The sequence below is a fragment of the Macaca nemestrina genome, chromosome X (assembly GCF_043159975.1).
Source record: "Macaca nemestrina isolate mMacNem1 chromosome X, mMacNem.hap1, whole genome shotgun sequence".
In the NCBI taxonomy this organism is placed as follows: domain Eukaryota; kingdom Metazoa; phylum Chordata; class Mammalia; order Primates; family Cercopithecidae; genus Macaca; species Macaca nemestrina.
Genome location: NC_092145.1, coordinates 58,075,391 through 58,084,821, shown reverse-complemented (window position 1 = coordinate 58,084,821; position 9,431 = coordinate 58,075,391). Strand labels below are relative to the sequence as shown.

The window sequence follows — 9,431 nt, the reverse complement described above, 5'->3', positions numbered from 1 at the left end:
ATGTTCAGGTGCTCCCTATCTTTCTTTTCTCAGAATTCTTCTAGTGTTTTTATCACCTTCAACAGTATGTACTGCTGTGGTTTCTGAACTAAAGAAAATTACTCCTGAAAGATAAAATTGAAACCAGTTGGAATCCAAATGGAAAACAGGGACAGTCTACTCTTGATGTTTCCCATTGAGCTCAGCCAGCAACAAACAAATTGAGAGACTCAGTAATATTTTTATGTGCATAGAATACGAGAACTGTATTATATGAAATACAAAAGTCTGATTTATGTGTGTGTGTGTTTGTTTGTTTTTACAGAACTTGGTTTTTGTTTTATTATAAACCAGTATATCCCAAGTGAAACATTACCGAACACTGTAGCTGCTTATGAGCTCTCGTTCAGCCCCAATAAGGATGGATGATAGAAACTAATTTTTTAATTTTATTAAAGTTGAGCTGTGTTTTCAGTCATTTTACATGAAAACGTATATGAGACTATATGGGGAATAAAATAAAGGACAGTGACAGTTTTTAATGAGATAATTGATCCCTGTAGGATTGACACATTCAGAAACCATGAGGAGTATAAATGTGTTTGATTATGTGTATCGTACTTGAAAAACAGAATGTCAACAATTATAGCAAGGAGCTTGTAGATCCTAATTTGCAGGGGGAATGTTGAACATTTTCTCATGTTTGCAAAAGTGGAAGCAAGTATAAATTGACCTCAGTTGCAGAAGGAAGGGGATAAGGAATCAGACATTTATTGAGCATCTTGTTATGTCAGGGGTTTGGAAACTGTGATCTACAGGCCAAATCTAGCTGACCACCTATTTTTGTAAACGATGTTATTGGAACACTTCCATCCTTATTTGTTTACTTACTGTTTCTGGCTGCCTTCACAATACAATAGCAGAGTTGACTTGTTGCAACAAAGATGGTATAACCTGCAAAGCCTAAAATATTCACTGTCTAGCCTTATATAGAAAAAGTTCGCTGACCTTCTTTATGTTACTGGAGCTTTTACATGTATGTGCCATTTCTTTCTCACAACATTCCTGTGAAGCAGGTGTCATCAGCACATGGTATAAATAATCTAAATTTCCTATACTTCAAACCTGATGAATACATTTTTAATACCCACATTTTCAAAGTTCTGAATCCCTACTTACCTGGTATCTAAAATTTGCCTCAACTGCTTTTCAAAGACTCTCCTGGTTGATTCTGGGAGTCTCTGGGGATGGAGGTGATCAGAAACTAATCAGCTCATGTTCTTTGGCTTTGGATTCTTCCTCTCGCCTATGCCTCCTGTGAGCGTATAGCTCCACTCTATACAACCATTTTTTTTTTTCATCTGGCAACTCCTCTGAGTCCTTGGATTCCTGACATAATCTCCAACCCTCTCACTCCAGTTCTTTGTATATAAGTTATATGGTTAGACTAGGTAAGTATGGAACACATGCCCCACCCGCCTCAACACCATTGTTCCATCTCTAGTCTCTAGTCTTTATCTTCCCCTGCAACCATAAAAAGTTGATAACACCCAGCACCTCCTGCAGCAATCACCAACCATCAAATTCAGAATTATATTTCGGGCAAATAAGGATACCAAGCCACGTATAGAAAAAAACCACAGCTTTGAGTTAATATTCAGGAAAACACAGCAAAGCACTTTGATTAGGCCACAAGGAAGAACTCTATAAGAAATATTAAAGTGCGGGTTATACTCAGCATCTCCATGGAAATTGTTTTATCTCAAATTATTTAGTAATAATATGTAGGAGGCAACCGTGAGTCTCCTAGTCTGAAAAGTCCTACATCATCAACTTGAGATTATGGCTACAAATATTTCAGGGTGTTACTTTGTTGAGTCTTACTCAGCAAGGTTAATGTATTTTGCATCAAACTGAATTGTGTGCAGGATCTGCACCAAGCTGAGATGGACCATATCAAATCAGAAAAGCCTGGGTGTGATGAATGCCCAGACTGTATTCTCAACAAGTATTGTCCTATTGGCCTAGCGATACTGGTTTTTGTAGCATCGTAATTCCTACAGATATGCCTTTCTTCATACTTTGTCTGATGCACTTAGCTCTTGGAGTTGATTGCTGGACTCACTGATTCGTGACATGAATTCTGACATTTAAAATAACAGGAAGTTCTTTGAATAAATGAGATAACCAGAAAAATGTCAGTTCATACTTACAAAGCCAGAGACAACCAGTGGGTAAAGTGACTGACTTGAGCTTGAATAAGGTAATTCATATAGGTTAAAGGTTAACAGGAAAGCACCTTGACAACCTCATTTGTCAAGTATAGTCATGTACCACAAAACAACGTTTTGATCAACAATGGACTGCTTATATGATGATGATTCCATAAGATTATAATGGAGCTGAAAAATCCCAATTGCCTAGTGACATGTAGCCGTTGTAACATTGTAGTGCAATGCATAACTCACATATTTGTGGTGATGTTGCAAATATACTGTGCTGCCAGTAATATATAAGTATAGCACATACAATTATGTACAGTACATAATACTTGATAATAATAAACAACCATATTACTGTTTTATGTATTTACTATATTTTTCATTGTTATTTTAGAGTGTACTCTTGTTTAAAAAAAAATAGTTAACAGTAAAATAGCCTCAGGTAGGTCTTTCACATGGTATTCCGGAAAAAGTCATTGTTATCATAGGAGGTGACAGCTCCATGTGTGTTATTGCCCCTTGAAGACCTTCCACTGAGACAAGATGTATACGTGGATGACAGTGATATTGATGATCTTGACCCTGTACAGGCCTAGGCTAACATGTGTGTGTCTTAGTTTTTAACAAAAAGATTTAAGAAGTAAAAAATTTTAAAAAGTTTAAACAGGAAAATGCTTACAGAATAAGGATATGGAGAAAATATTTTTGTACAGCTGTGCAATGTGTTTGTATTTTAAATCTGATTACAAAAGAGTCAAAAGTTAAAAAAAACCACAAAGTTTATAATTACTATAAGCTACGTTTAAGTTATTATTGAAGAAAGAAAATTTTTGTGAATTTGGTGTAGCCTATGTGTACAGCCTATGTCTACAGTGGTGTACAGTAATGTCTTAGGCCTTCACATTCATTCACCACTTACTGACTGACTCACCCAGAGCACTGTCCAGTTCCGTAAGCTACCTTCATGCTAAGTGCCCTATACAGGTAAACCATTTTTTATCTTTTGTATCGTAATTTTACTGTACCATTTCTATTTTAAATATGTTTAGATATACAAATACCATTTTGTTACAATTGCCTACAATATTCAGTACAGTAACACACTGTACAGGTTTGTAGCCTAGGAGCGATAGGCTACAAACCTGTGAGGTAGGCTATACCACGTAGGTTTATGTAGGTGAACCCTATAATGTTCGCATAATGACAAAATCATCTAAAGAAGAACTCGGAATGTATCCACATCATTAAACAAAATATAACTGGACTACTTTGAGGTAAAAACCATACTTCAGTTTTGGTATTTAAGTTACCACTTCAAACAAGGGAAATTCTTCCCTAAAACCTCTAAGACAACTTTATTTGTCCTTCCTAAAATATACATTACCTGCTGAGCTATTGCGGCCCATTTGAAAATACACAACATTAGCTATGCTAGCTGTTAAACATAATGTTCTGGTGACATTTAGCAGTGTTCAGTAATTGGCTTAATGAACAGGTGTGCAAGTATATTAGTTATGCAGATGTTAATTTGCAGTAACATGTGCTTCCTGATTTGGGGTGTTCTTGTATAAACTACAACCAGTAAGATTTGTTCCTTAATTAGGAAATCACTACAAAGTATGTGTGTGTTATCCCTACCATTAGAACCATTAGTCTTGTTTAATGTGCTCTGAACTTCAGAAACACTCTTGGTAATGCCATTCCTATTGCTTCAGGTACTACGCAGGTGTCAGAATGAACTCTACCTTTCTGTAGGATGCCTTGGTTCGTGTGCAGCTGTAGGCAACATGGAGAGGGGAAGCTTCACAGCTGTAATATGTAGCATGTGCGAGGAAACAGAAATGGAATCTCTTCCTGCCTATTGCATCAGCTTTCCCTCCCAAGGTTTAGCAAACACATGTGTTATTCCTCACAAAATAGACTCAATAACAATTGAACACAAAATTGTGGTTCCTTACAAATTGATTCATCTTTACCAGCATTCTTGATTATTCTTTTCCATATTGTTTGTAATTCCTGTCTACACTTGGCCCTTGGGATTTCCAAGGTTAACAGTTTGTAAACTATAAAAATGGATGGGAATATTTGTGTAATTTATTCATATGAATTTTATTTTTATGTCAAAAAATGGGAAATTACAGAGGCTAATGTAGCAAACGCCCATCTACCAGCTACCCAAAATGAACAGATGTTAACATTTAGTCATATTTAATCCAGATCTTTGCTTTTAAGGAAATAAAACATTAGAGTTAAAATGGAAGTTTCCAAGGTTCTACCTATTCCAGCATCAGATTCCTCCTCTTAGGCAACCACTGTCATTAGCTGGCTAATATCTAGCCTATGTTTTTATAATTTTGCTACATATATACTCATCTATCAACAATACACAAGATTAGTCTCTGTTTTAATTTAGATGAATGTTATACTGCATGTACCATTTTACATAACTTTAATTTTTCCACTCAGCATTGTATTTGGCATCAATCCTTGTTGAAATATATAGCTGCAGTACAATCACTGTAAATGCTGTGTGGTATTACATTGTATTAATATACCACAATTTATCCATTTCATAACCCCTGGGCACATGGGCTGTTTATAACTTTTCTACTGTTATAAACACTGTTGCAGTGAACATTTTTGTCTCCTTGACCATTTGACCTACAAGCAGAAATGTTGGGCTGTATTTATGACAAGCATACCTTCAAATATATCAGATGTTGATACATGTGTTTTTTAAGTCATTGCTGAATATTTACTGTCAACTGTTGGCATAATCAAATTCTTCTTTGTATCTTCATCAATACTTGGTATTGTGAGACTTAAACATTTTTTCAGTTTGATGACTGTTAATGATATTTCTTCGGTTATTTTCATTTGCATTTCCCTGATCACTGGTGAAGTTTAGCATGTTTTCATTACTAGCTATATCACCTTGGACATATGATTAAATTTGTCCTTGATTTCCTCATTTGTAAAATGACACTGGTTAGTACCTATCATATAAAGTGGTATAAAAATTAATGCCAGATACAGAGCAGATATGTAATAAAACTTTGATTTTGATGGTGCTTGTGAAGATTGTATTGGTGGTTACCAGTAGTAAAACTACTACTACTGCTGTGATTTTTGTTTTTTAATACTCTCATCTGTTGTGTATTACATATGTATTTATCTATTGATCTCATCTTCCTTGACCTTTTTTGCCATCAGGTTCACGTGATATTTCTGGAAACGCATACGGATGATTCAGAATAGAGTAGAAAATAACAAAAAAAAATCATTAAACCTATCACACGCAATAGTCAGAGTACATTTCCCCTACCTTTCATTGCCATTCTTGCACTTATTTTAATATTATCAAGTCATTAATTGAAATTAAAATATTTTATATTTCAACCAATATGTTAAAAAATTATTTCCATGTAGCTGGAATCACCTCTGGAATTATATCCACATGGATAAAATATGTGTTTAAGTATATATGGATCACAGTTCTTATATTTGTATGTTATATGTAAAAGAATAGTTGGCATTTACTTCTTAAATATACAAATATGTATGCGTGAAGTTACGTAAATGTTCACTGTGTTTGTTGATACTACTATTATTAGCTTTATTTACTGTGGCTTTGTATATAGTGTACTTTTTTGTTTATTTGTTTTCCTGAGACAAAGTTTCTCTCTTGTTGCCCAGGCTGGAATGCAGTGGCGCAATCTTGGCACACTGTGACCTCCGCCTCCTAAGTTCCAGTGATTCTCCTGTCTCAGCCTCCTGAGTAGCTGGGATTACAGGCACATGCTATCATGCCCGGCTAATTTCACCATGTTGGCCAGGCTGGTCTCAAACTCCTGACCTCAGGTGATCTGCCTGCCTCAGCCTCCCAAAGTGCTGGGATTATAGGCGTGAGCCACTGCACCCGGCCTATATGTAGTGTACTTAATAGGAAGGGACATCCTTTTAATTCTCCTCATATTTCTTATAATATGATACAACACATAATGTGATGCTGATTTCAAAGATAAGATGTTCCCTAATATAGAACTATGCTTGCAATAAGAAAATGAGAATTCACTGAGTAATATGCATGTATTCATCTAAGCTATATTTTTATGGATAAAGAAAATTATAAATGTTAGGTACCTTTTGTGGATACTTCCATAATTACTGGTTTACATATGACCATGCAGTATGAGTAGATATTTATGTGTTGTGTACCATTGTATGCTCATGCTAGGCTAATTCATAGTAGGTGTTCAAGAAATATTTGGTAGATTAATGAATGTGATTCTGACTATAGAAATCAGTCTTTCTCACTGAAATTTTAAGATAGTTATACAAATTTTGTTATGATTCATGGTTAGTTATCACTATGTAAATCATCTAATGTTACCTATTTAAAATATTTTAATACTTGCTACAAATTATAACATCTTGTCACATGTTCTGTGTATCCACTGGGATAGCAGAAATTAATAGGAGATTCCTGAACATTGCCTATATTAGATTGGGGAAAGCATATAACCATGTTTACTTTATTTATGCTGATGAGCATTTCGCAGTTGTAAAAGAATACATTTATAGTACAATTGCTTGTAAAAATCCATGTATTAAAGGAAATATAATAATACTCAGTGGGCATTTTATCTTAGATAATGAGTATCTTGATATTAACATATCTTTAATAATAATATACATGTCTTTATTATTAGGATTATCTTCCTACAGACTGTATTTTTTAATGTTTCATTATTATTCTATTAGCAGTGCCAATTTACACACTCAAATTAATTCAATCTATTGGATTCAAACCCATTTGCAAAATGTTTTTTCATTTGTATGGGGAAGGTCACGTTTCACTGTAGGCCTCATTATGAACCTGAGGACCATAGGGCAATTGATGATAAAATCAATTCAGGAAGTTTTTATATCGAAACTTAAAAAAACTTTTTAGTTTCATCCAAGTAACTTCAAATAATTATAGAATTGCTAGTTATTTAATGTTTTGTAACCACTAGAAACATACAGAATAAAAGTATACTAGGATAAGTGACATTTTGAGGTCACTATGAAAGCAGGCAATTTTTAACATATGATGTGTTGAACACTATTGGGATATTTGATGTCTCATTGCTGTTCTTTGAATTCTCTATTTATCTAAGCCTGTGGTCATGCTCCCTAAGGAATGCTTTTAAAAACAAGAAGGCCAAAGGCAATAATAGCCACTGGTCTGTAATTATTTATCATGGCAAAAATATGATTAGTTTTGAAAGCCTGTCTAGTTAGAGAACTGCTTTAAACTTGTTTTTCTCTTGTGATTCTCAAAAAAGCAGTGCCCACTCATGGAATTCTTATCACTTTTCGAACCCAGGATTTAAGCCAAGTTGTATAACACAAGGAAAATATGTTGGGATTCAAGAAAGAAAACTGTGAACTCTAGATATTAGGGCATCTAATCTTAGTTTTAAACAATTTGTTCGTTTGAAAAGGGGAGAGGCTAGACCATATTTTAATTAAAAAATGCAAAGATATAAAGTCATTAAATGAGCATTATCTATTCCTGGGTTAGTCAGGATCCTGTTAGTTTGCAGAAACATCTTTATAGGTCCTTCATAGCACAGCATGTTTTTCCTATATGTACTTGGCTAATTAGTCTCCCATAGTGAATTTTAAAGCATATTGAGAGATTAGGAAAATTTTCTTGACTATTTCCTTGACTGGGTTCAAATTAGTGAATGATTCTAGAAGTAATTTCAATATGATTCAGATACTTCACATTTTATAGACAAAGGGAAAGGCTATTGGACTGTCATTTTCTTGTGTACAGTTGTCTTAAGCTGGAACTGACTTGACAATTAGAATAAATCAAAATGTTGATGATTGCATATGAAAGACTCTATGCTCCTAGAAAGACCCTTTGAAGAATATTTGAGATATGTTTTAATATATTTTAAAACATATTTAGAAATATATACAGATAAATATAAACGTAAAATATGTTCTTTTCATATATTTTAAGATAAATATATTAAAAGTCACTTTTCTTCCAGTAGTAGCAATGACTATTGTGTTGAATCCACATGGCAAAGATCGTAATTTTAAAGTGTTAATTGTTATCCATTCTCCTTAGACTGCACATAACTTTAGGTTGGCCAGTCTGGTAAAATTTAGCACTGTTAGGACTTTAGTTATTCAGGTAATTTATTTTATTAACATCTGCTATTTCTGTAGTATGCTCATTTAATTTTTCTGTATTTTGTATTATTAAAACAAAGGAAGTCTTTATGGACTTCCAATATTTTGATGAATTCTATAGAATGTTGCAAAAGTTTCCAATATGGTAACATCTATAAACATATTGCCTTAGTAAAAGTGTACTGTGGTTTTATGTTGCTTTTTCTCTAAAAAAGAAAATCGATAATGCATTTGTGGTCTTTTTAACAAAGATTAGATGAATTAAAATAATATCATTATTGCCTCAAAATGCAGTTATCTTTTTAACATTGATAAAGCAGCAGCATGATTATGGTCATATATGAACCAGTGATGTAATTTAGCAGCACGAATTTGGGAGCAAGGACTTAACACTCTATTTGACTGAAAAAGTATTGGCTTTATTTTTCTCATATTTTCTGATGGCCCCATTACTTACAACCCTGTTTTTATATTGGAAAAGGTAAACTGCCAACACTTGAGTACAATGGTAGCTATACAATTTCTATACAGGAGGGGTTTGGGGATTTAACTTAACGCTTTATTTTCATAGCAGACAGCCACATTGTTTTTTGAGCTGGCCTACTTGGGGAGTTGGCTGATGGAGGTTATGGAAGGCTAAAGCCACTCCTTGGCACTGCTACTCCTTACCCTTTCCGTGCTTTAAACTGTTTTGAGTTATACTGTTACCTTCTGAAGAAAGCAAAGTAAATCTTCTGTTCTAAGGAAGCAAATAGTATTTTTCAAATAGCGAGGGATACAAAGCTAACTTACGCAAAAGATCACATTGCTGAGTCTATTTAATTACATGTATGCAAATGGTGCTACTGTTGTACAAATTGCAAATGGTTCATAGCTATTCTTCAAAACAGTCTCAGCAGGAATATTTATATGGCAACCTGTTTAGCAGTTAAACTTACCTTAGGTGCTTTAAAGCAATTTCACTGAATTAAAGAAATGTTTAAATTTTAGCATATTTTAAGAGAAATGCATGTCTTCCTTTTCCCTCAATTAGCT

General features: G+C 34.0%; 1 protein-coding gene across 5 annotated transcripts in view; it reads left to right on the top strand.

The window, feature by feature from the left end:
- Window positions 1–9,431, top strand: part of LOC105497495 (diaphanous related formin 2) — a 919,069-nt gene that overhangs the window by 369,572 nt on the left and 540,066 nt on the right. The gene's annotated exons all lie outside the window — the stretch shown is intronic.